Here is a 26,293-nt window from a genome sequence, read left to right as displayed (position 1 = left end):
CTTTCTTCACCTAGCAACTGTGTGTGAGTTTAAGACCTGAAGCAGGACAGCCAATGCCACATCTGCAGTCCTCACCCACTGATCCTGGGTCAGAACAACCCTCAAATGTCAACCAGAAAGTAGAGCTGGAGGGGGAAACGAGGCAGTTAATGCCCTGTTCCTTCTTTTCCGCACCCCTTTGCAAAGAACGCTTGAACGCTGCTCGGCGATGAATCATGTTTCCTTCCTTCAATAGTACAAAGCAGGGTGCAAAAATAAAAACGTACAGAGATTCAGCATAACTCTACAACTGTTGAATGGGAAGATGAGTGGCCTTGCTAGGTTCTGCAAGCAAGAGAGCTAGAAGCCTATTCTTTATATATGGTGATTAACAGATTTATTCTGCTGTCCACGGTCAAGGCTGGCCATTGTCAAGCTGCTTGGAGTAATAACCACAAAGTGCTAGGAGATTATTGAAGAACTGCTAAATCTAAATAGATAAATCCTGGAACATCACAAGGCGGTGAGTCATGGCTTAGTTTGTGAGACATCAGATGCAATGGGACATTGGGCTCTTCAGTTTTTTCCTTACTGGTTGGGAATAATCTTTTTTTTTTTTTGTAAAAAGTTTTTCATTTTTTTAGTCTCATATATGTTTACAGGTATACATTCAAACAGTTATTATTCATATTATATTTATCATTTTTACACATTTATTTTTCCATATAAAGAATTAAAATATACATTCAAGATTGCTCTGCTTACAGTTCCATATCCCTATTTTATGTTACAACCACACTGATCTAAGATATCTAAATGTAAGGCAAAGTGTGAATGATAAATTAGTTTCACTGGAGTACTGCATGTCTGAACATAACATTGCAGATCATTTTACGAAGGCACAAGGTAATATAAAGCATAAACGTTGTTGTGAGGAATACAGATTAAGATAGTAAGATTTATATATTGACCTACCCAAAGGGGAGAATGTTAGGAATATAATCTAATGGTTGAATTGGCAATATATAAATCATGTAACAATGCTGTACCTATTTCTTTAAATCATGCTGAAAATGTGATTGGTTGCTGTTACCTCAAGCAGCCATAAAATGGAGGCAGAATCACTGTTAGATGCTGATCTGAGTGTTTGGACGCTGGCTGTTAGAAGTGCTGTATATTGATCAGCGTGAGCTATTGTAAGTTTTGCAACTGCTAGCAAACTTTGTGTATCGGACTGTTTGTATGATTATGCACTATGTTATTTGGATTATCCCTTAACTGAAAGACGTTGATGACTGACTGTCCCAACTGTGTATGACTTGGACTGTTTGATGGACTCTGATACCTCTATTTCCACGAAAGTAAAAGCTTATTTAAACTGCAGTGTCTCTGTATGCTGGTTTGTGTGTTCTCCAACACAACTCTCACAATGCTTCGCTGAACATATTCACTCTCCCAACGGGGAGCTTACCAAACAGCCTGGACACAGCACTGTTCAACCAGGAAAGAGATTATATGAATTTCTAAGATTCATATCACTTGTAGATCTTTCTAATTACGTGCAGTCCTTAGATTTATAGCCAATAGATTAGTGACTGTTTATAGCACTGAAAAAGGGGGACTTGTGACCATTTTTCACACTGATGATTGTTGCAGCCTCTCTGTTGTCACATGATCAACATTTTGAAGCTTGGAAACTGGCAAGTACTTATGACAGTTGCAAAGTCCAGGGGTCACCTGATCCCCTTTTCAAACTTTCTGAAAGCAAAGTTAAGCCAGATTCATTTAACAGCTGCATTCTTAACAACTGCAGTGATTCGCTTAACAATGGTGGCAAGAAGGTCATAAAAGAAGGTAAAACAAACTTAACAACTGTCTTGCTTAGCAATAGACATTTTGGGCTCAACTGTGGTCGTAAATCAAGAATTACCAATAGATACATGCAGACAGGTGGTGTTTTTTTTCATTCCTTAGTTTACCAGCAAACGTCAATGTGCAAATGTGAATGCAAAATGGATTCGGCACTGATGTACCATATTTTCGGAGTATAAGACGCACCAAGATTTTGAAGAGACAAATTTTTTAAAAAGGTTTTGCACTCTGCAGACCTCCCCAAAATGGCCCATTTTTTGCAAAAATTGCCCTGTTTTTTGTCAAAAAAAAGGCTATGCATAGCGTTTAGGCAGCTTATAGAGTGTTCCTGTGGGTTTGGGGGAGGGGGAACAAGCAAAAATGGCCTGTTATTCTCTCACTTTTGCCCTCCCCAGCCCCTAGGAGCACTCTGGAAGCCTCCCAAAGCCTCTGCACATCCATTTTTGCAAAAAACGGGATGCATGGGGCAGGGTTTCGGGTGGCCAAAAATGCTGTATTCAGTTCATAAGACACACCAAGATTTTCACCCTCTTTTTTGAGGGAAAAATGTGCATCTTATCCGGTAATGATTCTGAGCCCCAGAATCCCCAGAGGAATCCCAGAATCCTCTTCTTTATCTTGTTCCTTTGGAAATGGACAAAAGTAAACTGGGGAACAATATAGATGAAATCTATTGAGTGCATACTAATTATGCACAAAGATATAGGTTGCCCCATGAAATACATATAAGATTTGGAAAAAAAAAAAGGCATCAGAGATGAAATTTATAAAAGAACAAGGGACGAACAGCTGGTCCATAAAGGAAAATAAGTATAACCCTTAAACAGATACCAAAGAGAATCAGAGAGCAAAGAAGGAACTACCAATTCCTTTCCACACAACTGAAAAAATATACAATAATGTTCCGCTGGTTGATACCGGAATGCATGTTAATATCCTGGTAAGATAAGAAAATAAGGATTGACACCATAGAGAAAGCCCGGGAATTCTATGAACACTACATAGAGGGAGAATCAGCCAGTAGAGAGGAGTTGGAAACCCAAAGCCAAGAGGAGCAGCTGACGGAGGAAAAAGGATTAGACCAAGATGTGAGAAAGAAGACCGATACAGAAGTCCAGGAAAGAGAAGGAATGAGGACAAGAAACCAAAGGGAAACAAAACCAAGTAGAGGAACGAAGGCAACAAACAAGTAACAGGATGGAGGAAGAAGTGACATTAATATCGGTCAATATAAATGGACTAAATTCACCTATAAAAAGAAGACAAACAATTTCTAAGCTCCAAAAAGAAAACATGGACATCACACGTCTACAGGAAGTTCATATTAAAAAAGGAAATGATATTATTTTGGAATCTCCAAAATTAGGGAAATTACGTCTGGCCTTGGCTGATACTAAGAAAAGAGGAATTGCAGTATATATAAAGGACTGGCTAAAACCTAAACAGGTATACGCAGATGAAGAGGGAAGAACATTATTAATTGAAGTATCAATAAAACAAAAAGAGTACTAATTGCAGTCATATATGCACCAAAAACGAACCAGAAGAACATTACAGTAAACTACATAAGCGGATTGCAGAACTGGAACTGGACAACATATGTCTATTAGGAGACTTCAATGCAGTGGTAGACCCAAAGAAAGACTATAAAACAGATAATTAAAAAAATTATGAAAGGAGAACTCCACCAAATGCATTCTTTGAAATGGCCCAATAATTAAATCTAAAAGATGTCTGGAGAGAAATCAATCCACAGAAGAGTCGATACACATTCTTTTCAAACCCCCATAATTCATGGTCAAGAATTGACATGGTGTGGATGGATCCAGAAACGGAAAAGGATGTAGAGGGGGTAGAAATAACACCGAATATGTGGGCGGACCATAACCCATTAACAATCAAATGGAAAGGAGAGGCAAAAAGGAAAAAGAGATGGACCATGAATCAGAGGGTTGTAAAAGAAAAGAACTATGTGCAGTATGTGGAAAAAGAATTAGCATTTTTCCTAAAGGAAAACTGGAATGAATAGACAACCATTCAAAACCTATGGGATACAACCAAAGCCTATGTGCAAGGCATTACGATATAATATACAATAAGAAGAAACAAAGATAAAAAGAAACGATATACAGAGCGCCAGGGGAAACTAGGGAAATTCACCCTTCATCTCCCTTGACCTCCTATTGCAAGGACTGCCAACAATGGATTCTTCCCCCAGAGGTGGAAATCTGGAATAGTTGCAAGTAGAAAAGTGGTTGGGTTGCAGAGACGCAGGAGTGGAATAACGACAACTTGTTGAAAGAAGGAAATGTCCAACCCAGATAGGTTCAAAGCAGTGGCTTAGTGTCTTCACTTTCCCTGAATCTGACGTTTCCTTTTCTACAGTCTCAGGAGCTCCAACAAAACAAAAGGCTGACAGAAATTAGAGCAAAGGGGAAAACCTGGTGGGGGAGGGGGAATACCAAATTCTGCTTGTAACAGAACAAACTCAATAGTCAGAACTAGATAGGAAGAACAGGCAGGTAGTTCTCAAGTTATGACTAGTCTCTTAGAGAACTGTTTGAAGCCATGACGGGCCCTCCCCCAAAAGTACTTAGGACCCAGATCTGACATTTGGACAGCTGAGTCCCCCAGTGTAGTCACATGCCTGTATTTTGGGTGCTCGGCTAGTGGTCCCCTTTATGGCTGTTTGCAGCATCCTGCAGTCATTTGACTATGATTTATGATGTTTTTGCTACACACACACACCAGTGGTGGGTTGCTCTTATCATTGCTATAGGTATGCTGATCGCGGTCTGTCTGTACATGAGCCTGCCATGCGCTGTGCAGACATGTGACGTACATCTCCCTTGCAACACCCAGCTACTTGTTGGGGTGTGCGCAGGCATCACCTGCTGTGTGCAGTGTGCCTTTTGGCATAAAAATAGCCTATAGAGGGCAGGTGTGTGGGTGGGTCAAATGAGCCACCGTACCAGTGGTGGGTTGCAGGTGGTACGCCCCAGTACAGGTGTATCGGAGCCTGCCTGGAGCACCGGGTACTGCTCCGGTACGGTGCTCCGGAGGGCCCACTCGCCTGCCCGAGCTCCTTACCTGTCCTTTAAGCCTTTGGCGCTTCCATGCACATTCGTATGGCACCTGCGCGATGCCCCGCCAAGCAGCTGGAGTGTCACAGAGGTGTTGCAGGCAGGTACGATGCATGCACACACCACATGTGTGTGCGCGCATGCCGCACACGTCCATGTGGATGACGCCAGGCCCATTCCAACCGTACCGGTTGGAACAGGATCTGGAACCCACCACTGCAATACACTCTCAGCTGCTCCTGGCCATTGCCAGTATGGCCATACAGGGCCATACCCCTAGAAACCCAACACACACACACACACAAAATGTTTACTTCTGATTTTCAGCAAAAAGGCCCCATAGTGAACAATGGGTTTGCATAACAATCGCTGAAAAAAAAGGTTGTAAAATTGGGTCAATCAGGGTCCATCCCGGTCATAAGTCGAGGACTACCTGTTCTCAGAATAGACAATCACAGAATACACACACACACACACACAAGTATGTTCTAACCAAGGTATAATCAAAACATCAAGGTGGCAGCCATGATGGTGAACTCAAAGTGATGTCACATAGCACTGTTGAGCTTTGAATTGATCATCCGAAGTATCATCTCGACTTTCTTGGTGATACCCGGTGGACCCCCACTATATGCAGATGTAGACTAAGTCTAGAATCCAGGAGGGCAATGGTGAAGCTGCTGGTCCTGGAGGAGGTGAAGAGATGGAGGAAGCTGGGACAGGCAACGATTGGTAGTTGGGGGCTCAGAGCTGAAGGAGACTAATCAAGTGAGGTAGTAATATCACTCTATAAACCCCTAGTAAGTCCACACCTAGAGTACTGCATCCTGTTTTGGTCACCACATTATAAAAAAGATGTTGAGACTCTAGAAAGAATGCAGAGGAGAGCAACCAGGATGATGAGAGGACTGGAGACTAAAACATGTGAAGAACAGTTACAGGAACTGGGCATGGTTAGTCTAGGGAAGAAAAGGACCAGGGGAGACAGGATACAGTCTTCCAATATTTGAGGGGCTGCCACAGAGAGGAGGGGGTCAAGTTATTTTCCAAGGCACCTGAAGGCCAGACAAGGAACAATGGATGGAAACTGAACAAGGAAATATTCAACCTGGAAATAAGGAGAAATTTTCTGACAGTGAGAACAATCAACCAGTGGAACAGAAGTTGCCTTCAGAAGTTGTGGGAACTTCATCACTGGAGGCTTTGAAGAATAGACTGGACTGACTTCCGGGGAGGGACTTGCCGTCGCCGGCAGCTTAATTGAGCTGCCCCCAGATTTCTGGTTCGTTATCTACTTAATATCCAGTAGATATCTCTTTCTTCAGGCAAGAAAAAAGCAGAGAGAGACCCAGTCGGTAAGAGCCTTCTTTGAAGTTTGCAGGTTTTTTTTTGGCTGCGAACGGAGGGGAAGAGTCAACCAAGGCTGAGTCATTTAACTCCAGCCAGAAAATCTCAGCTGTTTTTCACAGCACAAGGCAAGGAAATCCCCCCCCTCAGGACAATTTTTGAAACTATGTTATTGGAAATTAATACGAGCAGAGACCGAATCTGAGAACGTTATTTGCTTTTTCTATCAAAAATACTAGCTTCAATGTTATAAAAAATTCCTTTGTGTAATTGTTTTCAAGATGGCGATTTTATAGCTTCCGCATTTGTTATAATGGTATATCTCCAACTTCCTGGCACAGAATCAAAGGAATAACCTCTCACAAAATAATTAGCTCCACTCCCTTGAAGATTTCTTCTTATCAATCTCTAAAAGTTTTCTGAAACTATTTTATCTGAAATTAACACGAGCAGAGACCAGATCTGAGAACTTTATTTGCTTTTTCTAGGGAAAATCCTAGCCTCTTTTCTGGCACCTTTTGAAAAACTTCTACGAACAAATTAGGAGGGACATAATACTTTCTTCCCTCGCAAGCTAAATAAAGGGCCAGCTGAGTTTGAATAATTGTTGAATGATAATTGTTTGAAGAAAAGAAATAATGGCACCAAAATCAAAGTCGGGGAGACGTCCTTTTAGCAATACACCTCAGGCATTTGGCACAAAGTCGCAGCTCTTATCTTCTACGCCCCCTACTGGAGATTTGCTAACGAAAGAATTTCTTTTTGAGACTGTAAGAGAATTTAGAGAGGAGATGAAGCAACTTATTACAGACTTATGTGATAAGCTTGATACCAGGATTGCTAAAACAAAGGATGATATGGTAGGACTTGTAACTGTACTGACAGAGTATGTTGCTGGAATGGAAGATAAGCTTGAGCTTCTGGAGGAAGCCAACACCAACCTGACACCCAAAATTGAAGTGATGCAACAAAAAGTTGAAAATACAGAAAAACAACTTGTTATGATAAATTATAAAAAGATGGAGCTTGCATTAAGAGTTAGGGGACTGCGCGAAAACGAACAGGAGAACTTGAAACAGATTTTTTCAGAGGCCTTCAGTCATTTGGTGGGAAGACCGGGAATCAACTTTGACTGGCAGATCGAAAAAATTTATCGTCATAATTCGTGGACGGCAAAACAGAGACAGCTTCCTAGAGATGTAATTATATACTTTGCTACAAGAGAGTCTAGAAATGCGATATTACAAGAGTTTTATAATACCAGGCTACAAATTGGCGGACAGGACTTGATTGTCTTCAAAGAAATACCACCCCAAATGTTAAGAGCCAGGAGAGATTACGCCTTTCTAGTCAAAAAACTCAGAAATTGTCAGATACAGTACAGATGGGATGTGCCATTTGGTATTATAATTACATTCGGTGAGCAAAAATATCGTCTCAACTCTGTATGGGAAGCCCGAGATTTCTATCATAAGATCCTGAAGGCGGGACATCCTGAATCATCTGGACCTGGAGAAAGACAAAGAGTAGGACAAGAGAAACAACAAAACACACAACTACAAGACAGGAAGTATCGTTTTCCCCTTCCGGAAGGGCAGGAGACCAGAGAACAAGGACCTAGCCGTGCGTCTGCCAGACGAATGGGAAAATAAGGTGGATTGCAGCAACCTCAATGATCATCGGCCATTGATTAAGGAGTTATGTCTGAACTCATTATAAAAGAGAAAGAAAATATTTTGCTATTTCAAACAGCTCAAAAACGATATAACTTCTCTATAAGAAAATTATATTAAATTAACTGATCCAAAATATTTGCTTAATTTCGAACTTGGTTAATATTTTGCGACTTTTGCTACCCAAAAAAAAATGGTATAGTTGTATACTGAAGAAGAGACATTAAGGCTGAACGAACTGATGTGGATCTCTTTGGAAGATATATTGTATGGGATCTAAAAAGACTTGATGGATAACTTTGAATTTTTATACAAATCACTGATGATTTATTTTCTAGGGTGAGGAGGGCGGAGATTGCGGTGAGGGTTCTTTTGGATCGCGGCCCAGTTTGGATGGAGTTGGGAGGTGTGGTGTAGGCGGGAGGGTATTGGAGGTCGAATGGGAGCTTATTATGATACGGAAAGCATATTGATGATTGTAAAAATTGTTATCTGAATACACTGTTCAGAACATGAATAAGGATATATCCAGGGAGTTTGTAGGAGATCTAGGTGGGGCATATATGAGAGGAGTACTGATGAATATAAAATATATGTATATGTATGTATATGTATATATATATATATATATATATATGTATATGTGTGTGTGTATATATATATATATGTATGTATGTGTGTGTGTGTGTGTAAGCGTATATATATATATATATATATATGTTTTTTTATTTGTGCTGATAAATAAATAAAGGGAGACTAGTATAGATCTATTTCAAGCTATTTAGCTCTCATCAGCTAGCCATACCCTTACTGGGAATTTATATATATATATGTACGTACGTACGTACGTACGTACATACATACATACATACATACATACATACATACATATATATATATATATATATATATATATATATATATATATGGATACAGACAGAGGCAGGGACGAGAAGAGTTGGAAGAGGAAACCGAGAGAAGAATTTGAGATGTGTCTAAATCGTGTTATAGAGGAAGGAGGCATAAAGGGGACGAATTAAGGGTTTGGAAACAGATAGATATTTAGATAAAGAGATAAGGCCCCTAGCTAGAGAAGAATCCTACTTGGTTAATTTACTTGGTTTTAATATATTTTGAAATCCTGCAGGTAATTAATTAATTAATTAAGATTAGGAACGATGTAAACTGCTTAAGTTTGTGTAATGATAAGAAGCTGAGTTCAATGCAGAGTTTACTGACTTTTTCTTTCTTATTCTTTTTTCTTTTCCCTGTTTTTTTTTTAATTACTTTTTTTTTTCTTTTAACTTACTTGGTTTTAATACATTCTAGATTGTGTTTGATAAAAAGCTATACCGGGTACGGGCTCTGGGAAGTCGGAAGGGGGGAAGGGAGGTGGGATCATAGGGGGGAGGGGGGAGGGGGGAAATATAGTTTGTGCCAGTTTTTAAAACAACATGAATGCACTTGTATACTGTTGCCTTTTTTTTAAAAAATTTAGTATAAAATAAGAAGCTGAATATATCGATGAATAGTAGAAATACACCGAAGCGAGGAGTAGAGGGAAAGAAGAGAGGGGTAGAGAGGGAGCGAGAGGGGAATGGAAGGAGGGTGAGATGGAAGGGAGGGGGAGAAAGGAGCGTTAGAGGGGGAGGGGAAGTAGAAGAGGGGAATGTTGGAGGGGAGAAAGGAAAGTTGGAGGGGGGAGAAAGAAAGGGTGTATGGAGGGTTGAAGCGCTATGTTGGTTTTGTATTTTGGGGAATACAAGGAGGGTTGTGTTTATTGCTCAATGTTATATGGCCTCAATCATGCACAGTATATATGTGATTGTATGAAATGAAAATGAAATAAAACATTTAATATAAAAGAATAGACTGGACTGCCATCTGTCAGAAATGGTGTAGGGTCTCCTGCTTGGCTGGGGGGTTGGACTAGATGACCGACAAGGACCCTTCCAACTCTGTTAATGTGTATCTGTATCCCAAAGGTACTTTTTCAAGAGGCAAGTGGACTTTCTGGTTTTTCTTTGAAGACGTTTCGCTTTTCATCCAAGAAGCTTCTTTATCAGCAGCGTTAAGATGGGTGGGCTTTAATTCACAGGATTCCCTACCCGCATGGTTGGCTGGGGAATTCTGGGAATTGAAGTTCACACATCTTTAAGCTGTGGAGGTTGAAAAACCCTACTATAATTTCAGAAGTTCAGTGCCTGGTGCTAGTGGGGCCCATGAAAATGAATATTCTTGGCAGGAATAACTTGCAGCCTTCTGGAGGTTCTCTGGGAACTTTGCCTCACAGTTCTGATGAAGACAGTCAGTTGGACATAATAGTTAAGGCTAGAAACATGTAGGCTGTGAGTTCTACTCCTCCCTTAGCCACACAGTGAGCTGGGTGGTCAGTCACTCTCCCTCATCACTAGGAAGGTCTCCAACAACTGCCCTCCCACAAACAAGATAAGATCTTTCCCCAGGCCACCAGATCAACTCATAAACCTGCCCTCAGAAGATCTTTGTGATGTTGTCTTCATTACATCTCCTCACTAGATATTTGGGGTTCTAAACTACAGGTGACACAGCTAATAACAGAGAACACCCTGCCTACTTTCCACAGGCTCCAATCAGTGGTGGGATTCAAAAAGATTTACTGCCAGTCCTGTGGCTGTGGTTTGGTGGGCGTAACAGGGGAAGAAGAATGTAAAATCTCCATTTATCGCCACTCCAGGGGAAGGATACTGCAAAATCCCCATCCTCTCCCCACTCCAGGGAATTATACTGTAAAATCTCCATTCCCTCCCCTCTCCAGAGGAAGAATACTATAAAATCCCCATTCCTTCCCCACTCCAGGGGAAGGTTACTACAAAATTCCAATTTCTTCTCCACTCCAGGGAAGAATACTGTAAAATATCCATTCTCTCCCCACTCTAGGGGAAGGTTACTGCAAAATAGCAATAGCAATAGCAGTTAAACTTATATACCGCTTCATAGGGCTTTCAGCCCTCTCTAAGCGGTTTACAGAGTCAGCATATTGCCCCCAACAATCCGGGTCCTCATTTTACCCACCTCGGAAGGATGGAAGGCTGAGTCAACCCTGAGCCGGTGAGATTTGAACAGCCGAACTGCTGAACTGCAGTCAGCTGAAGTAGCCTGTAGTGCTGCATTTAACCACTGCGCCACCTCGGCTCTCTGAAAATCCCCATTTCTTCTCCACTCCAGGGAAGGATACTGTAAAATCTCAATTTCCTCCCCACTCCAGGGAAAGGATTCTGTAAAATCTCCATTCTCTCCCCACTCTAGGGGAAGGCTACTGCAAAATTCCCATTTCCTCCCCCCTCCAGGGGAAGGTTACTGCAAAATCCCCATTTCCTCCCCACTCCAGGGAAGAATACTGTAAAATCCCCATTCGCTCCCCACTCCAGGGAAGGATACTGCAAAATCTCCATTCCTCCTGATCAGCTGGGACTCTGGAGGCAGAGAATACATGGGGGCAGGGCCAGTCAGAGGTGGTATTTGCCGGTTCTCTGAACTACTCAAAATTTCAGACTACCAGTTCTCAGAACTGGTCAGAACCTGCTGAATCCCACCTCTGGCTCCAACCAATCCCAGGTAACTGCACAAGATTGTTAATCTCAGCCTCAGCACCTTCATCTAGATTTGTTGAAGAGGAAAACACATGCATAACACCATCCCTTGGGGTCCCTGAACCTAGTGCAGGATTGATAAAACTCTGGTGCCTTTGAGCTGTGCGCATGCAGGCAGATGCTTCCCAAACTTTTTCCTAAATATGTGGTCACTATATTTTCATTTTCAAGTACCAACTATTTTCACTGTTTGTTTTTAGTCTTTATAGCCCAAAAGGCTCCACCAATATCTTTCCTCTTTGCTACTTAATCAAAAATCGACCAGAATTATACTGGGATCCATTAGTAGAACTCACATTGTGTGCAATTGATTGTTGACTTCCTTATCCCAGCCTTCATAAATCTTTCTGAAGTAGGCAGCTGAAATAGAAAGCACTTCAGGGAAAGACAGGAACAAACTTTTGTAAATGAAGATACTGTTTGGAAATCAAAACCAAACAATCAAGCTAAAAATATAAGGGACATTTCGCTCATTTGGAGCAGGAAAAGTGTGAGCACTTTATGTGTGACTCTTAACAGCAGAGGTCTGCAAACTTGGCAACTTTAATTCTTGTGGACTTCAACTCCCAGAAGTCCACAAGTCTTAAAGTTGCCAAGTTTGGGGACCCCAGCTTAACAGGCATAACTAGAACCCTCAGAGCTAAACTCCAGAAGTCTCACCACTAGGTGGCAGTGCAGCTAGCAATTTCCATAACTCCTTGTTGCCCCCTTAGGGTAACCTGTGATTTTGCCGCCCAGATCTGGTAGTTCTAACTGTCGCCCCCACACCAGAACCAATTACTGGGGATGGAGCTGTTTCTCCACCACTAGAGAATTGGATAACCATTTGTACATTTGGAGAGCCATGAGTAGGCATACCAGTCTTCTTCCATCGTAATGTGAATTATAGTAATAATTCAGGTACCATCTCCAACTTCAATTTTCTCCAATTAGAGGTTTCAGAGAACAAACATCTAAATTATCTAAATGGTGTTTATTTCCTTACTTGAATAGTTAATGTAGTTGTGGAATTAGAAATTCTGAGAAAACGTTATCCCTTCTCAGGATTTTTCAACCATATTGCTTCATATAATTAGATAAAGCGTGCTTAAATTGCCAAATATCTGAAAACTGACCTATGTAATAGCACATTTCAGGCTGAACTGAACAATGAGTTAATTACATAAATGGAAATAAAATGACATAAAACCATACAATACATTACAATACATCTTACAATGTTATTCCAATAGCAGCAACAGGAAACATGTTCTGAATTGTGCCCTTCCTTCCTTCCTTCCAATGTTGCACATGGAATGGCTAAGAGGACTCCCCAAAAATGCAGCACAGTAGAGATATTGGTAGGATGTCCTACTGTTTCTAAAAGGACAAATTCAGCCATCATCATCATCATCATCATCATCATGCTGCTTCCATATTTTCTTAATCTGCTCCTGCTTTATGTATGGCATACTTCTGCATTTTAAAATCCCCTATTCTACTTTCTGTGGAAAAAGGATAAACATCAAAACCAACTCAGAAAACAAAATAAAACAATAGCATCAAGCCACATTGCCCTAGAATATGCGTCAATCCTCCTTTTTCAAAATCCCAGATCCAATGTCTGTATTACAAAAGCGAAAAAGTGAATTTGTGTAACTGAGAAAACCTGAAATGCTTCTCCCCTCCCCTTTGAGAGCATCTCAGCTGGGAAATCTCTCTCCTTCTGCCGTTGTTTGGTCTGGAGGCTCCTTCTGTCTGTTCTGCAGGAGGAAGAAATGGGGCAGAGGATACTGTAGAGGCCATTGGGACTCAGGCTGGAAAAAAAGAAGAAATGGTTATTTGGCTTTTCCAACTTGAGCAGAAAAACGTTCTGCACAAGAATGAAACTTCCTGTGGAGGGTAAAATAAAGCAGCCTTTGGGGGGGGGGGAATAATGCCTCCCCCCGCCACAAGAACAGAAAGTCCAATATCTTTAAAAGCTTTTAAATAGCCTCTTGAAAGAACCGAGCAGGAGAAATGGAATCATTTCAGTGCAATACTTTAATATTTGCAGGAAACACACAAAAAGAAAATGGTAATAAGGCCTCACAAATGGGGAAAAGAGGAGAATCTACAGGGAGAATGTAATCGTAAGTAAGGAATCCACTTTTCATTTGCCTGCCTGTTAACAGGAGAAATTCAGTTCTCCTCCATTTGAAGGAGCTTCGTAGCGTTATTTTCCTAACCATCTGGAGGGTTACCATAGTTTGTGGGCCTTCAACCAGTCTCCCCACCCCTTTACCCCTTTCATTTGCATGAATGCAAATGAAAATTTCATTCTGATTTTGCATGATGAAGATCCTGGACAGAGATAGCTGATTGGAAGGAAGGAATTGTCCGGCTCCTTCTCCTTATGTCTAGGGTAAGGTGACCAGACATCCCGCTTTTGGCGGGACACACCCGCTTTCCAATGCATTTTCCCGCGTCCCGCCCGCTTTTTTAAAAAGCACGCTTTTTTTGGCGCTCGCAGCTCCCGCCCATCAGCTGCTAGCTTGCTGGGCTGGCTCATCGTTCTGTTCTCTATCCTACCTCCTACCTACAAATTTAAGCCAGCCCAGCCTGCCGCTCACAGATTGGATTGGCGTGGACTCCAGCCAATCAGTGAGCTGGCTGGGATGGAAAACGCGGCGTGCTTAAAGTTTTCCATCCCAGCCAGCTCACTGATTGGCTGGAGTCCGCTTAGCATGCCGCATGAGTCCCCCGCCCATCCGTTGCCACTCGCATGGGCGGGGTAGCGTAGCGAGTGAGCGGGGAGCGAGCTCGCCTTTCCAGCTCCACTTCCGGACAAGCTGTGGAAAAACCTCTGCGAAAAGTGCCACCTGGGGCCGCCGCTTCTTCTCCGAACTCAGAGTAAGTGACGGGTGGGGCGAGTGAGGGGGGGGGTGGCGGGATCACCACCCGCTGCACTGCAGCTGACTCACCCCGGGCCGGGCGGGCTGGGAGGCTCTGGGCGTCCGGGCGGGAAGAGCACAGAGAAAGGCAGAGCGGCGCTCGACGCGACTCTGCTATTTCTGCTGGAGGAGTCCCTAGATAGGGAAGGCGGGTGGCGAGGCAGAGCAAGGGAGCGCAAATGGCGGATCCCGGGCTCATATGCAGAGGGAGCTCTCCAGGCACAGGAGCGCTGGAAAAGTGCTCCGCTCATGCACCCACCGGGACGGAGCACGCTCGCTCCAGCCCTGCCTGCCGGCACGACTTTGAAGTGTTGGCTTGCCGCTTGCCTTCCACTTCGGCCCGCGCGGAAGGCAATCCAGCCCTTTCAAAGTCATGCCGGCAGTTTAGAACTCGCCCGCCATTCAGCGAAAGATGTTTCGCTGAATGGCGGCTGAGGGGCACGCTAAAGTGCCAGCATGAGTTTGAAGGGCTGGCTTGCCGCTTGCCTTCCACGTCGGCCCGCGCGGAAGGCAATCCAGCCCTTTCAAAGTCATGCCGGCAGTTTAGAACTTGCCCGTCATTCAGTGAAACATACTTCGCTGAATGGCGGCCAAGGGGCACGCTAAAGTGCCGGCATAGGTTTGAAGGGCTGGCTTGCCGCTTGCCTTCCACGTCGGCCCGCGCGGAAGGCAATCCAGCCCTTTCAAAGTCATGCCGGCAGTTTAGAACTTGCCCGTCATTCAGCGAAACATACTTCGCTGAATGGCGGCCAAGGGGCACGCTAAAGTGCCGGCATAGGTTTGAAGGGCTGGCTTGCCGCTTGCCTTCCACGTCGGCCCGCGCGGAAGGCAATCCAGCCCTTTCAAAGTCATGCCGGCAGTTTAGAACTTGCCCATCATTCAGCGAAACATGACTTTGAAGTGCTGGCTTGCTTGCCGCGTTTCCCCGGAGCGCTCGGGCTCCTTCTCTGGGCAGAGTTGGAGCCTATCCTCCACCTCCTCCCAACGGAGGGGCACCCTAAAAAAAAAAAAAAAAGGAGCCAAGCCGTTCCAAAGATGTGAAGGGAAGCAACCAGATCGCAGTGAGGAGAAGGAGGAGGAAGTAAATACAAGTATAATAAATACAAGTATTTATTATACTTGTATTTATTATACTGTGGATTTGGTCTGCATCAACCTGCCGCCTCCCCTCACCAGGCAAATCGCGGTGAAAACTCTGGGTGAGTCTCCGCGGAGAGCTTGGCGGGCAGCTGGCTGGACTTCTAAGAGGTGGGGGGGAGGAGCGGCAGCTCCTTGAAATGGAAAAAGGCTTGCTTCCCCCTCCCCAATGAGACGCCTTCCACGATAATAGGAGAGGAGAGCTAAGAGAACAGGGCGGGGGTTGGGAGAAGGCATGGGACCGGGCTCGGATTTGCCATTTGAGAGAGAGAGAGAGAGGAAGGGGGAGAACACGAGTGTGTGTATCCCTCCTTCCTTCAGCCCAACACTCTAGCCCGGCTTGGCTCCCGCTTCGTCTCTCCTGCCTCTTCGCTTCTCTGTTCGATTGTTGAAAGTGGGAGCCAAACCGGGTCATTCCTTCCAAGAGGCAAGTTTCCGTTCTCTTAGCTACGTTCTGCCTTGTGATTGCTGTCTCCAGGCTCTCCTCTCCTATTATCATGGAAGGTGTCTCATTTGGGGGAGGGGGGGCAGGCCTTTCTCCATTCAACAGATCCAATATACAGAGTTTTATTTTTTGGCCCTAAAAATATTGTCACTGAGGATGACAGAAATTTCTTCATCATTGCTATTGGCCTCAAGTAGCAAATAATTAAACATGGTTTTTAGTGTACTTAGTTAGCTATCTGCTTTTTAACATTACATGGTATCAGTTTCAAGAATGCATGCAATCCTGAAAATTTGTAACAAACTTGTTGAAGGGCCTATGAAATATTTTCTAGTTTAGTGTAGAATAAGTATTCTTAATAAAAGAAAAAGTCATTTTTATTTAATCAATTGCATTCCTGTTTATAATGGCATTAATTAACTAAACTGGAAATAAATCTATGTTTTGCTAGAGTTTTAAAATTAAAAAACCTTACATTTTGTTGCTATTATTTTAATCAGAGTTTTGCCAAGTGAAATTATATAATGGTTCCTCATGTCTCTGTAATTTTCTAAATCTCATCCAGAAGTACCACAGAATCTGGCATTTTCAGCAGAATGATGCTGATGCTAATAAAACATCCTGATTTTTGGTGAAAGGATGGAAAGAGGAAGGAAGGAGGAAGAGAGATCTAAAGAGCAGAAAGACAGAAGGCAGATAGGCAAGAGGAAGGAAGGAAGGAGAAAGAATGGAAAGGAAGGAAGGCTAGAAGGAAGAAAGAGGGAGGGAGGGAGGGAGGGAGGGAGGGAGGGAAGGAAGGTGAAAGGAGGAAGGAAGGAAGGGTACTTCCACTTGTAGGCCTGGGACTGAATGCAGGAGGAGTCTCTCCATAGGATCAGCTGCTCCTCTGATCATGGTCTATGAAAATGTTACTGCCTGCCTGATGCAAATTTAGACAGATGGTGCTTTGGGCTGCCCCTCAAATCCCCCCTTTACTCCTCCCCCTGTAGAATTCAGCCCCCTGAGTTTTGCCTTTGAGGGGCATGTGTGGTTATGGCGGATGGCAGAGTCAGCTGGAGGTTGAGAGGGGATTGGGGCTTTTGTCCGCCTGTGGAGTTCTCCCCATGGACAGGATGGGATGTTGGCATGAAAGGGATCCGGGCACAATCTCACCTGTTCCAAGTAAAGTTGCCTTTTGCAATTGGCTACCGGTAATCCTCGACTTACGACCAGGATTGATCCCCCAATTTCTGTTGCTAAGGGAGACGTTTGTTAAATGATTTTTGCCTCATTTTGCGACCTTTTATTGCCACGTTAAGTGAATCATGGTGGTTGTTAAGTCAGGAACATGGCTGTTTAGTGACCAAAATTACAATGGCATAGAAAAAAGTGACTGATGACCATTTTTCACACTTAGCAACCATTTTCACACTTAGCGACCGTTGTGGCATCCTCATGGTTACGCGATCAAAATGTTGATGTTTGGCAACAGATTCGTATTTCTGATGATAGTTTGAAATGGTGACAGTATAAATTATTGCTGGTGTAATACTTAACAATGGTTTTTAAGGATTTCTTTTATTTATAGAATACCTTTTTTATTATTTTGGGGGGATTTTTACTTTTAAATTGTTTATAAAATGTATTTACTACAAGAAATGTTCCTTTTTGCAAATGTGATCTTTGCAAATCTTTGTGATGCAATATGTTCAGACCAGGTTTATGTGTCTCAAAGTGGCTGCTATTCTATGGGCAGGCCAGGTTGGTGCAAGGCAGCTTTGCCAGATTTGGTGTGTTTCACCCTCATTGAATTTTATATCGTATAAAGAATGGAAGGAGGAAGGAAGAGAAAAAAGGAGGAAGGGAGTGAGTGAGGAAAGAAGAGGATGGAAGGAGGGAGGAAGGAAGGAAGAGAGGGAAAGAGCAGAAGACAGATAAGGTGAAGGTAGATCAGCAAGAGGAATGAAGGAAGAAGTGAGGAGTCTCGAGGAGGGAGAAAACATTTAGTGACCAAAGTTACAATGGCATTGAAAAAAGTGACTGATGACCATTTTTCACACTTAGCGACCGTTGCGACCATTTTTCACACTTAGCGACCGTTGCGACCATTTTTCACACTTAGCGACCATTGCAGCATCCTCATGGTCACGTGATCAAAATTTTGTTTGGCAACAGATTCGTATTTATGCTGGTTTCAGTGTCCTGGGGTGACCTTTTGACAAAAAAAATTTTTAATCAAGCCCCCCCCCCCCCCCCCCCCCCCCCCCGGTCAAGGGTGTCACTCTTTTCCAATCTGAAAATCTGGTCACCTTAGTCTAGGGACATTATTGGGCAGCTGCTTAAATAGTGTGCAGTGTGCAGCAGCGGCCAAAAAAGCCAACACAGTCCTAGGCTGCATTAACAGAGGGATGGAATCAAGATCACATGAAGTGTTAATGCCACTTTATAAGGCCTTGGTAAGGCCACCCTTGGAATTCTGCCGGCTTTGGTTGCCACAATGTAAAAAAGATGTTGAGACTCTAGAAAGAGTACAGAGAAGAGCAACCACGACAATAGTCGGGAGGCTAAAACATATGAAGATGGTTGCTGGAATTCGGTATGTCTAGTTTAATGAAGGAATGACCAGTGGTGACATGATAGCAATGTTCCAATATCTCATGGGCTGCCACAATGAAAAGGGAGTCAAACTATTCTTCAAGGAGTCTGAAGACAGGACAAGAAACATAGAATAGAATAGAATAGAATAGAATAGAATAGAATAGAATAGAATAGAATAACAATAAGAATGAGAATGAGAATTAGGATAGTACAGCATAGGATAAGAATTAGGAGAGAATAGAATAAGAATTAGAATAGCATAGGATAGACTAGGGTAGGGTAGGGTAGGATAGAATAAGAATAACGAGAGGATAGGATAGGATAGGATAGGAGAGGAGAGGATAGGATAGGATAGGATAGGATAGGACCTTGGAGGTCTTCTAGTCCAGCCCACTAGTCAACCAGGAGGACCTATACTATTTCAGATAAGTGACTGTCTGATTTCCTCTTAAAGAGATGGAAACTAAGGAAGAAGAGAATCAACCTGCAATTAAGGAGAAGCATCCTGACAGAAGAATCAAGCAGGGTGACAACCTGTTTTCAGAGTTGTGGTTGCTTTAACACTAGAAGTTTTAAAGAAGAGACCATTTGTCTGAAATGATATAGGGTCATCTGCCTGAGCTAGGGGTTGGACTAGAAGACCTCCAGGGACCCTTCCAACTACTCCATTCCATTCCATTCTATTCTGTTTGGTAGTCACATGGTTGGGAAATAAATCCGGTTTCCCCATCGACTTTGCTGGTGAGATGGTCATAAAAGAGGATGACATTACCCCGAGAGACTGCTACTGTCATAAGTACATGGCAGTTGCCAAGCCTCTGAATGTTGGGCTCAATTGTGGTTGTGAGTCCAGATAGCCGGGGGGGGGGGGGTGTTGAGAGGGGGAAGGTCCGTGGGTTGAAGGAGCTTCCTTGGTCTTTCAACTCTGCAATTGTCTCTTTTAACTTTATTTTTTTTAAAAAAACCCTTTGTTTTCAACTGTTTTATATCATATATCATCATATGGGTGGAATGCAATGGATGGAAACTAATCAAGGATCAAAGCAACTTAGAACTAAGGAGAAATTTCCTGACAGTTAGAAAATTAATCAATGGGAAAATGTGCCTCCAGAAGTTGTGAATGCTGCAACAGTCATGTGTCATGTGTCACGTATCATGTATCATACAAATAAAAAGGCCAAGCCCAGTAGTAGAGACCCAATCAGAGAATCAAGTTGATCAGCCATAATCTGGGTTGGCTCTTTCCAGATGGAGAGCGGTGGAGAGCGACCATTCCATTGGGTCATTCCTAGGAGAGTCCTGGCTTTGCTCCCCATGATCTGGTGAATGGGATGAAGAGGTGATCAAGGGGACCAGTGGTGGGATTCAGCCAGTTCGCACCTATTCGAGAGAATTGGTTGTTAACTTTCTAAGCAGTTTAGAGAACCAATTGTTAGAAGAAATCTCCTTTTGATTTTTCCCACTATACAGGGCTAATCCTGTAAGGAAGGCAGGAAACAAACATTCTGGTGTTGTTTCTAGCACAATCTTAATTGCCCTGCTTACAGAAATTGCCTCTCCGATTAACCCTTATGACATAGTAACAGTTAATGTGAAGCACCCATCAATGTGAGTGACACTGAGTTGGCCATGCCCACCCAGTCACATGACACCAATCCCCGTCTACCCAGCTAGTCATTAGGGCAAAGAACCAGTTGTTAAATGATTTGAATCCCACCACTGAAGGGGACCCTCCTTATCCCACCTCCATTAGGTTGGAAAGTAAGAGGCCCCTTGGGCCATGACATCAGCTGCCCCTCATGAGCACATAAAGAATGCTGTGATGTCATGGCCCCTGGGGGAAGAGATATAAAGGCCAAATTGGGGGGGGGGAGAGCTGTTGAGAGTTTAGACACTTGACAAGTCAAGTTGTGTTCTCAACTCAGTTGTGTTGAGAGGCGACCAGAGAATAGTGGAGCTATTTCAACCTAGAGTTACAAACTTTCTCCTTCACTGATAGCATCTGCTTCCAGTTCTAGCGGTCACTCTTCATGGCAGGATGTCTGATAGGCTCAAAAAGTTGCCTTTCCTGAAGAAGAAGGACAGCCAAAAGTCCCATCCGCAGATCAATAATAATGACAACCAGGAAGCCCAGTTCTCTAGCTCCCGCCCGTCCAGTTTCTCAGCCAGTCAGCGACTCTCTCAAGTCTTCCCTTTGCTTCTGAAGTCTTCCCCGGCTCCAATGGAGGTTGGGAATAAGGTTCAGCTTCCAGCTCTGGTGCTGCCCAATTTGGCAGGCAGAGCAACTGCCAAGACCCCTCTGGGCTTTCTCAGATGGAGATCAAGGGTGGCCAGAAAGAGCCCCCTCCCTTGCCAAGGGTGCCCGAGAAGGAAAAGGCTCAGAGGAGCCACCTCACCCAGGGGAGAAAATGCTCCCCAAATGCCGTCCCCTCTTCCTATCCAGGTATCTACACTCCAGGGTTGGGCTACCTCTGGAACCAGCCTTTTCCTCTCACATCCGCCCATCCCACACTATCAATCAATCAATCAATCAATCAGGGGGTTGGATTAGAAGACCTCCATGGTCCCTTCCAGCTCTATCATATTCAAAGCCCTTGGCCTTCTTTACTGCTTTGAAATTTCACAATGTTTTAATCTTATCATTCTTTTTTAAAAAAGTCATCCTAAATTAATCTTAATATTTCATGGCTAATTTTAGATGCTCTTTTATATGTTGATTGTCCTGGAGTTCAGAGCTCCTCCACAAGAGGGTTGTCTAAGGACATGAAGATCAGGGATTCGGGGCTTATGACACATTTGATCCCTCCCTCAGGCTCAGCCTGCCCACCCCCTACATGCAACCTTTTTTTCTTCGCTTCGATAAGGCTTGTCCCGTCGAACTCCCCCTCAATCTCAGTCTGTTTCTTCTTCCCAGAACTCTCTGACGAATTCTTCAGATATTTGTGGAACAGCAAGAAGCCACTAAAAGGAAGATCCGTCAAAGAACTCTTGGACTCCACGGAGGAGAGAGAAATATTGGAGACCATCTTCAACCATCTGCGTCCTCTCCAGGTAAGCAGCTTGGTTTGTGGTGGGCCCGGAGGTCCTCCGTGGAGAGGTTGCAGAAGCAGGGCTGCCCTGGTGGAGATGATTTATCCTCAAAGTAGAGAAATGTGGTTATTGAAAAGCTGCTAAATTATGGGGCCCTTGGTGGGAGGATCATGGAAGGACGATAGAATGATAGGCGCAACAATTTTGGACCCCACCTCAACATCAAGACAACTGGGTACTTAGAGACTTTCACCAGCCCTGGAACGCTTCCAATCCATGGAGAAAACCTACAAAAGATGGACATTTTTCAGTATCTGGGATCTCACCTCCAACGCAAAAGTCTTCTGACCTAGGCTTTCTTAATAAGCATGAAGCAAAGTCTGGGTCCCAGCAAAACCTCTCTTTTTTTACACAACTGTGAAGTCCTTTCATTCACAGTCAGCCAGGCTTGTCAAACATTCTTTCAGAGGAATATTTATCGACATGAAACTTATCTCGCTCGGAGAGCTGCCAGATAATAAGTTTCCAAACGCAGGGCAAGGAAATACTTGGCACAGTGTCTCTTACAATAACAAACAGAACTTTCCACTCTTGAAATGACTGACCAAACAAATTGTTTTCTGCAAAAGCCTCTCCTTGTTTGCTCCTCTTTTGTTTCCTATGGGAGGGGCCAATCACCTCCAAGCTGACCCTACTTTCTTAGTTGTTCTTGTCTTGTCTGCATGCACACATTGGGAGCAGGCTCCAACTGTTCCTCAGCATCACTGTTGTCTAGATCCCTCTCAGCCTCCAAAGCAGAGCCCTCGTCTGAGCTTCCCTCAGTCCCCAGGACTGGCACTTGTTCCTCCCCAACCTCCTCACTGTCTGACTCTGCAGCCAGCTCTGCTGGCCCCTGGCAGGCACAACAAAAGTGGACATCAATGGTGAGGTGCAAGCAGGGTGAATGCAGCCTGGATGCACTGGCGAGAACTCAATGGCGAGAACTCAATGGGTTGACGGACAGATGCCAAGCCATCTTGACTCTAAAATCTACAAGACAATGATCCCATCTGTTGCAAGACTGACAAAGCCAGGGCGGCCCCAGAAAGGAACAGAACGATGTGGAAAGTGAAAGTGTTTCTAGCTGGTGAGAAACTTGTATTGTTTTTTAAAAAACGGACTGCCTATAAAATCTAAAAACTAATTTAAATCAAAGAATAGAAGAATTTAGTGGCGAATTTGATTTTTGTAATGGTTCTGGACAGTGGTTATCTTACTTTTTAAATGCTATTTATGATTGATTCTAAGCAAACGCTTTTCAAATGGATGGATTATTCTTTTAACATTTTTTGTGACTCTGATGGATTGTTTTGACTTCAACATTCTAAGCTTTTATTGCTTGGCTGTTTGCCTTAAGATCTGATAAGATTTTACAGCTGTCCCTTTGAAGTTTGTTTTCGCTTGCAGAGAGTTTGTGAGTGAGTGTTTCAATCTTTCTGAGCTTCTAAGAAAAAATACAACTGCATATGAACATGGCTTCTCTCCAAGGAGTACTCTCGGTGCTGCAGAGGGTGTTGGATACAGAGGAAAGAATTGAGAGAAAATTGGAATATTTGGTGCATTTGGCAACAAAATGTGATGAAAAAACTAAGGATGTTCTTCAAACACAAAATAAGAAGATTGAAATTCAAAGAATTGAAATGGAAGATGAATATAAAGAGATTGACCCTCTTGATATTCGTGGCAATTGGTTTATTTCTGAGGGAAGAAGGAGTGGAATATTCGAAGAGGAATTAAATGGAGAGAAATTTTATTTCAAAGGACAGGACATAGAAGAAGAAGACAGCATTAAAGAATTTATGGACTATGAAATACTATTTGCAAAATATTTGATAACACTGTTGATAATTAAAGAAAAGCTGAAAAAGGAAACAGAAGGAGGGTGTCAATATTACATGAGATACTACAAACAAGGAGTTGCTAAGAGGAGTCCATACAGATTTGTTTAATTGAAAATTTAAAAAGCTTTTACAAATATTTACCTCCCCTCCCCCACCCTTCCCTCCCGAACTCTTTCCCCACCACCACCACCACCCCGATTTCCCAGAGCAAGTACAGGGTATAAATCTTTAACAATGATATTCTAAAGTAAACTAAAAAAAACTTTAGCATCATCCTCACTTGTACTTTAACTCCTCTTTTGTTAAGCTAACTCTAAACAAATTATGTCATTCCTTGCTTCTTCAGTCAAAAGCTATCTGGAGTAAAGGGAGCAAAATTAGAGAGCAAGAGAATGAACAATTTTATAAGATATGGGACTTGTTTTATCGGTGGCTAAGGGAAAAAAAAACTTTGGAAATGAAAAATGATATACTTATGCCTTAATTGAAAAAAGTAAATGATGATATAATTATGCTGTGAAATAATCAAACAATGATACAATGAAGTATTAATATAAGGTCTGGTGATATAATGTATAAGGTTAAGAACTTACTATAATGATATTTCGCTGCTGATAAAGCAATTCTAATAGGGGAACAAATGAAAACTGGTATATATAGGCAGCGACGCCTTGTTGAAAAATGAAGGAATAAGATCTCTGTTTAAAGGTATGAAATGCAAGGTTAACAATGAATAGAAGTATACTTTCTGGGGGAAAATAATGCTAATGTTAACTGAATATATATTGTAGAATGAAAATGAGGCTTTTAGTTATATTAAATATCTGAGACGGTAAATATTATTTGAAGATGCAGAGGTTAAAACAACTGTAACCAAACGACATGCTGCATGTGATGATGGTTTTTTTTCCCCCCTTCTTTTTTGGACTTTTTTGTCTTTTTTGTCTTTTTTGGCTTCCCCCTCATTCCCCCCCCCTTTTTTTTAAACCCTAGCTTATTGTGGTGTTTATTAAATATACAACAGAGAGATATGGGATGTATAAACTTAGTAGGGATGCACCTGTGATCAAATGACATATTGTATGTGATGATGGGGTTTTTTTCCCCCCCTTTTTTTCTTCTCCTTTTCCCATTGTTGTCTATGTAATAAAAAATAAAAAATAAAAAATAAAAAAAAATAAAAGAGCTATCTGGAGTTTCTTAGTCCCATATTTATTTTGAATATAATCAATCCATCTTCTCCATTCCAGCTTATATTTCTCATCTGAATGGTCCTTGAGATATGCTGATATTTTAGCCATCTCTGCTAAGTTTGTTAGTTTTAACGTCCATTCTTGAATAGTAGGCAAATCTTCCTTCTTCCAGTACTGCACCACCAACAGTCAAAATCAAATTAGTCTCTATAACAGTACAATCAGTAGTTATACCTAACAAGAATAACTGAGGGGTAAACTTTATCCTTTTTTAAAAAATATTTTGCATAATCCACCATATTTTTATCCAAAATGCTTTAACCTTTTTGCAAGTCCTCCATATATGGTAATATGTAGCATCAACACAATCACATCTCCAACATTTAAGTTGTAAATTCGGGTACATGCAAGCCAATTTTTTAGGGTCTAAGTGCCATCTATAAAACATCTTGTAGAAATTCTCGCTCCATATCCAGGGACCGTTGACTCTCCAACTGAAGGCAGCCCAGGCTCTGCCACTGTCTCTCTCTTTGACAGCTCCATTCCCTCTTCCCCCTTGGAGCTCTCAGGTTGCCTTGATGCAGACCCTGACTCCCATGCCTCCTCTTCCTCCTCCGATTGGGCTGCTGGAGGGGCCAGAGGCTGACAGGCCACCTCAATAAACAGTGATTAATCAAGGACTACCAACCTCCGGAAAGGGGTTGTTTACTTGCCATTCCAGACAGTGGAAGACAATCTATGCTCTTCATCTGGACAACTGTTCTCATAATTTGTGGCAGGATTTTTTCTTCCGTTCATTTCAGCTCCATCTCATACAATCTGGATGGTCCTTCTTGGGTGCTTTGTGTCTGTCCCAGCTAGAAAAGTCAAACAAATTATCATATGCATCCTGGCACAGAAGGGAAACCAACTCTTCCCCTTGGAAATACACAAAAGGCCCTTCCTTCCTCTGCTCCTTCACTTTGTCACAACTTATTTTTTGTTGTTGTTCTTCTTCTTCTTGTCCAAGCAGATTCCTGCAGACATCAAATGGTCCAGAGGTCAAAGAAGTGTATTGCCGTCCATCAACAAGTCTGCAATACAACCAAGCACTATTCAGGTCTTGGCTAAAGATAAGGTAAATATGCTGAGGTTTTACACTTTTAGGGCTCCAGTTATCTTAGACGCAACATCAGACAATGACAACTCGCTGTAGCCAACTCATTCCTACCCATGAGCCACGGCCAATTCACTTTCGATTAATTCAACATTTCCATGTTAAAAATCATTTCAACATTGTTTTTCATGTTTCATTTTGTCCCTCCTTTGGCATCCTTTCTTTGATGCTTCTCTTCCATTATTTCTCGATATTAGACAGACAAATGAATAATAGAATTACAGACTCGGAAGGAGGCCTTGGAGATCTTCCAGGCCAACCCCTTGCTCAGGCAGAAAACCCTTTACCATTTCAGGCAAGTGGTTGTCCAATCTCTTCTTAAAAGCCTCCAGTGATGCAGCACCCACAACCTCTGGAGGCAAACTGTTCCAGTGGTT

General features: G+C 42.7%; 1 long non-coding RNA gene across 1 annotated transcript; it reads left to right on the top strand.

Annotated features, from left to right (window-relative positions):
- Nucleotides 1-228: 228 nt before the first annotated feature.
- LOC116515171 lies at nucleotides 229-25,871 on the top strand. Its single transcript, XR_004256214.1, has 3 exons — nucleotides 229-502; nucleotides 21,572-21,708; nucleotides 25,773-25,871. It is a non-coding gene; the product is annotated as an uncharacterized LOC116515171 (long non-coding RNA).
- Nucleotides 25,872-26,293: the final 422 nt, after the last annotated feature.

This window comes from Thamnophis elegans, chromosome 12, assembly GCF_009769535.1.
Source record: "Thamnophis elegans isolate rThaEle1 chromosome 12, rThaEle1.pri, whole genome shotgun sequence".
In the NCBI taxonomy this organism is placed as follows: Eukaryota; Metazoa; Chordata; class Lepidosauria; order Squamata; family Colubridae; genus Thamnophis; species Thamnophis elegans.
The sequence above is the reverse complement of the archived record's forward strand: the minus strand, read 5'-3'. Positions and strand labels throughout refer to the sequence as shown.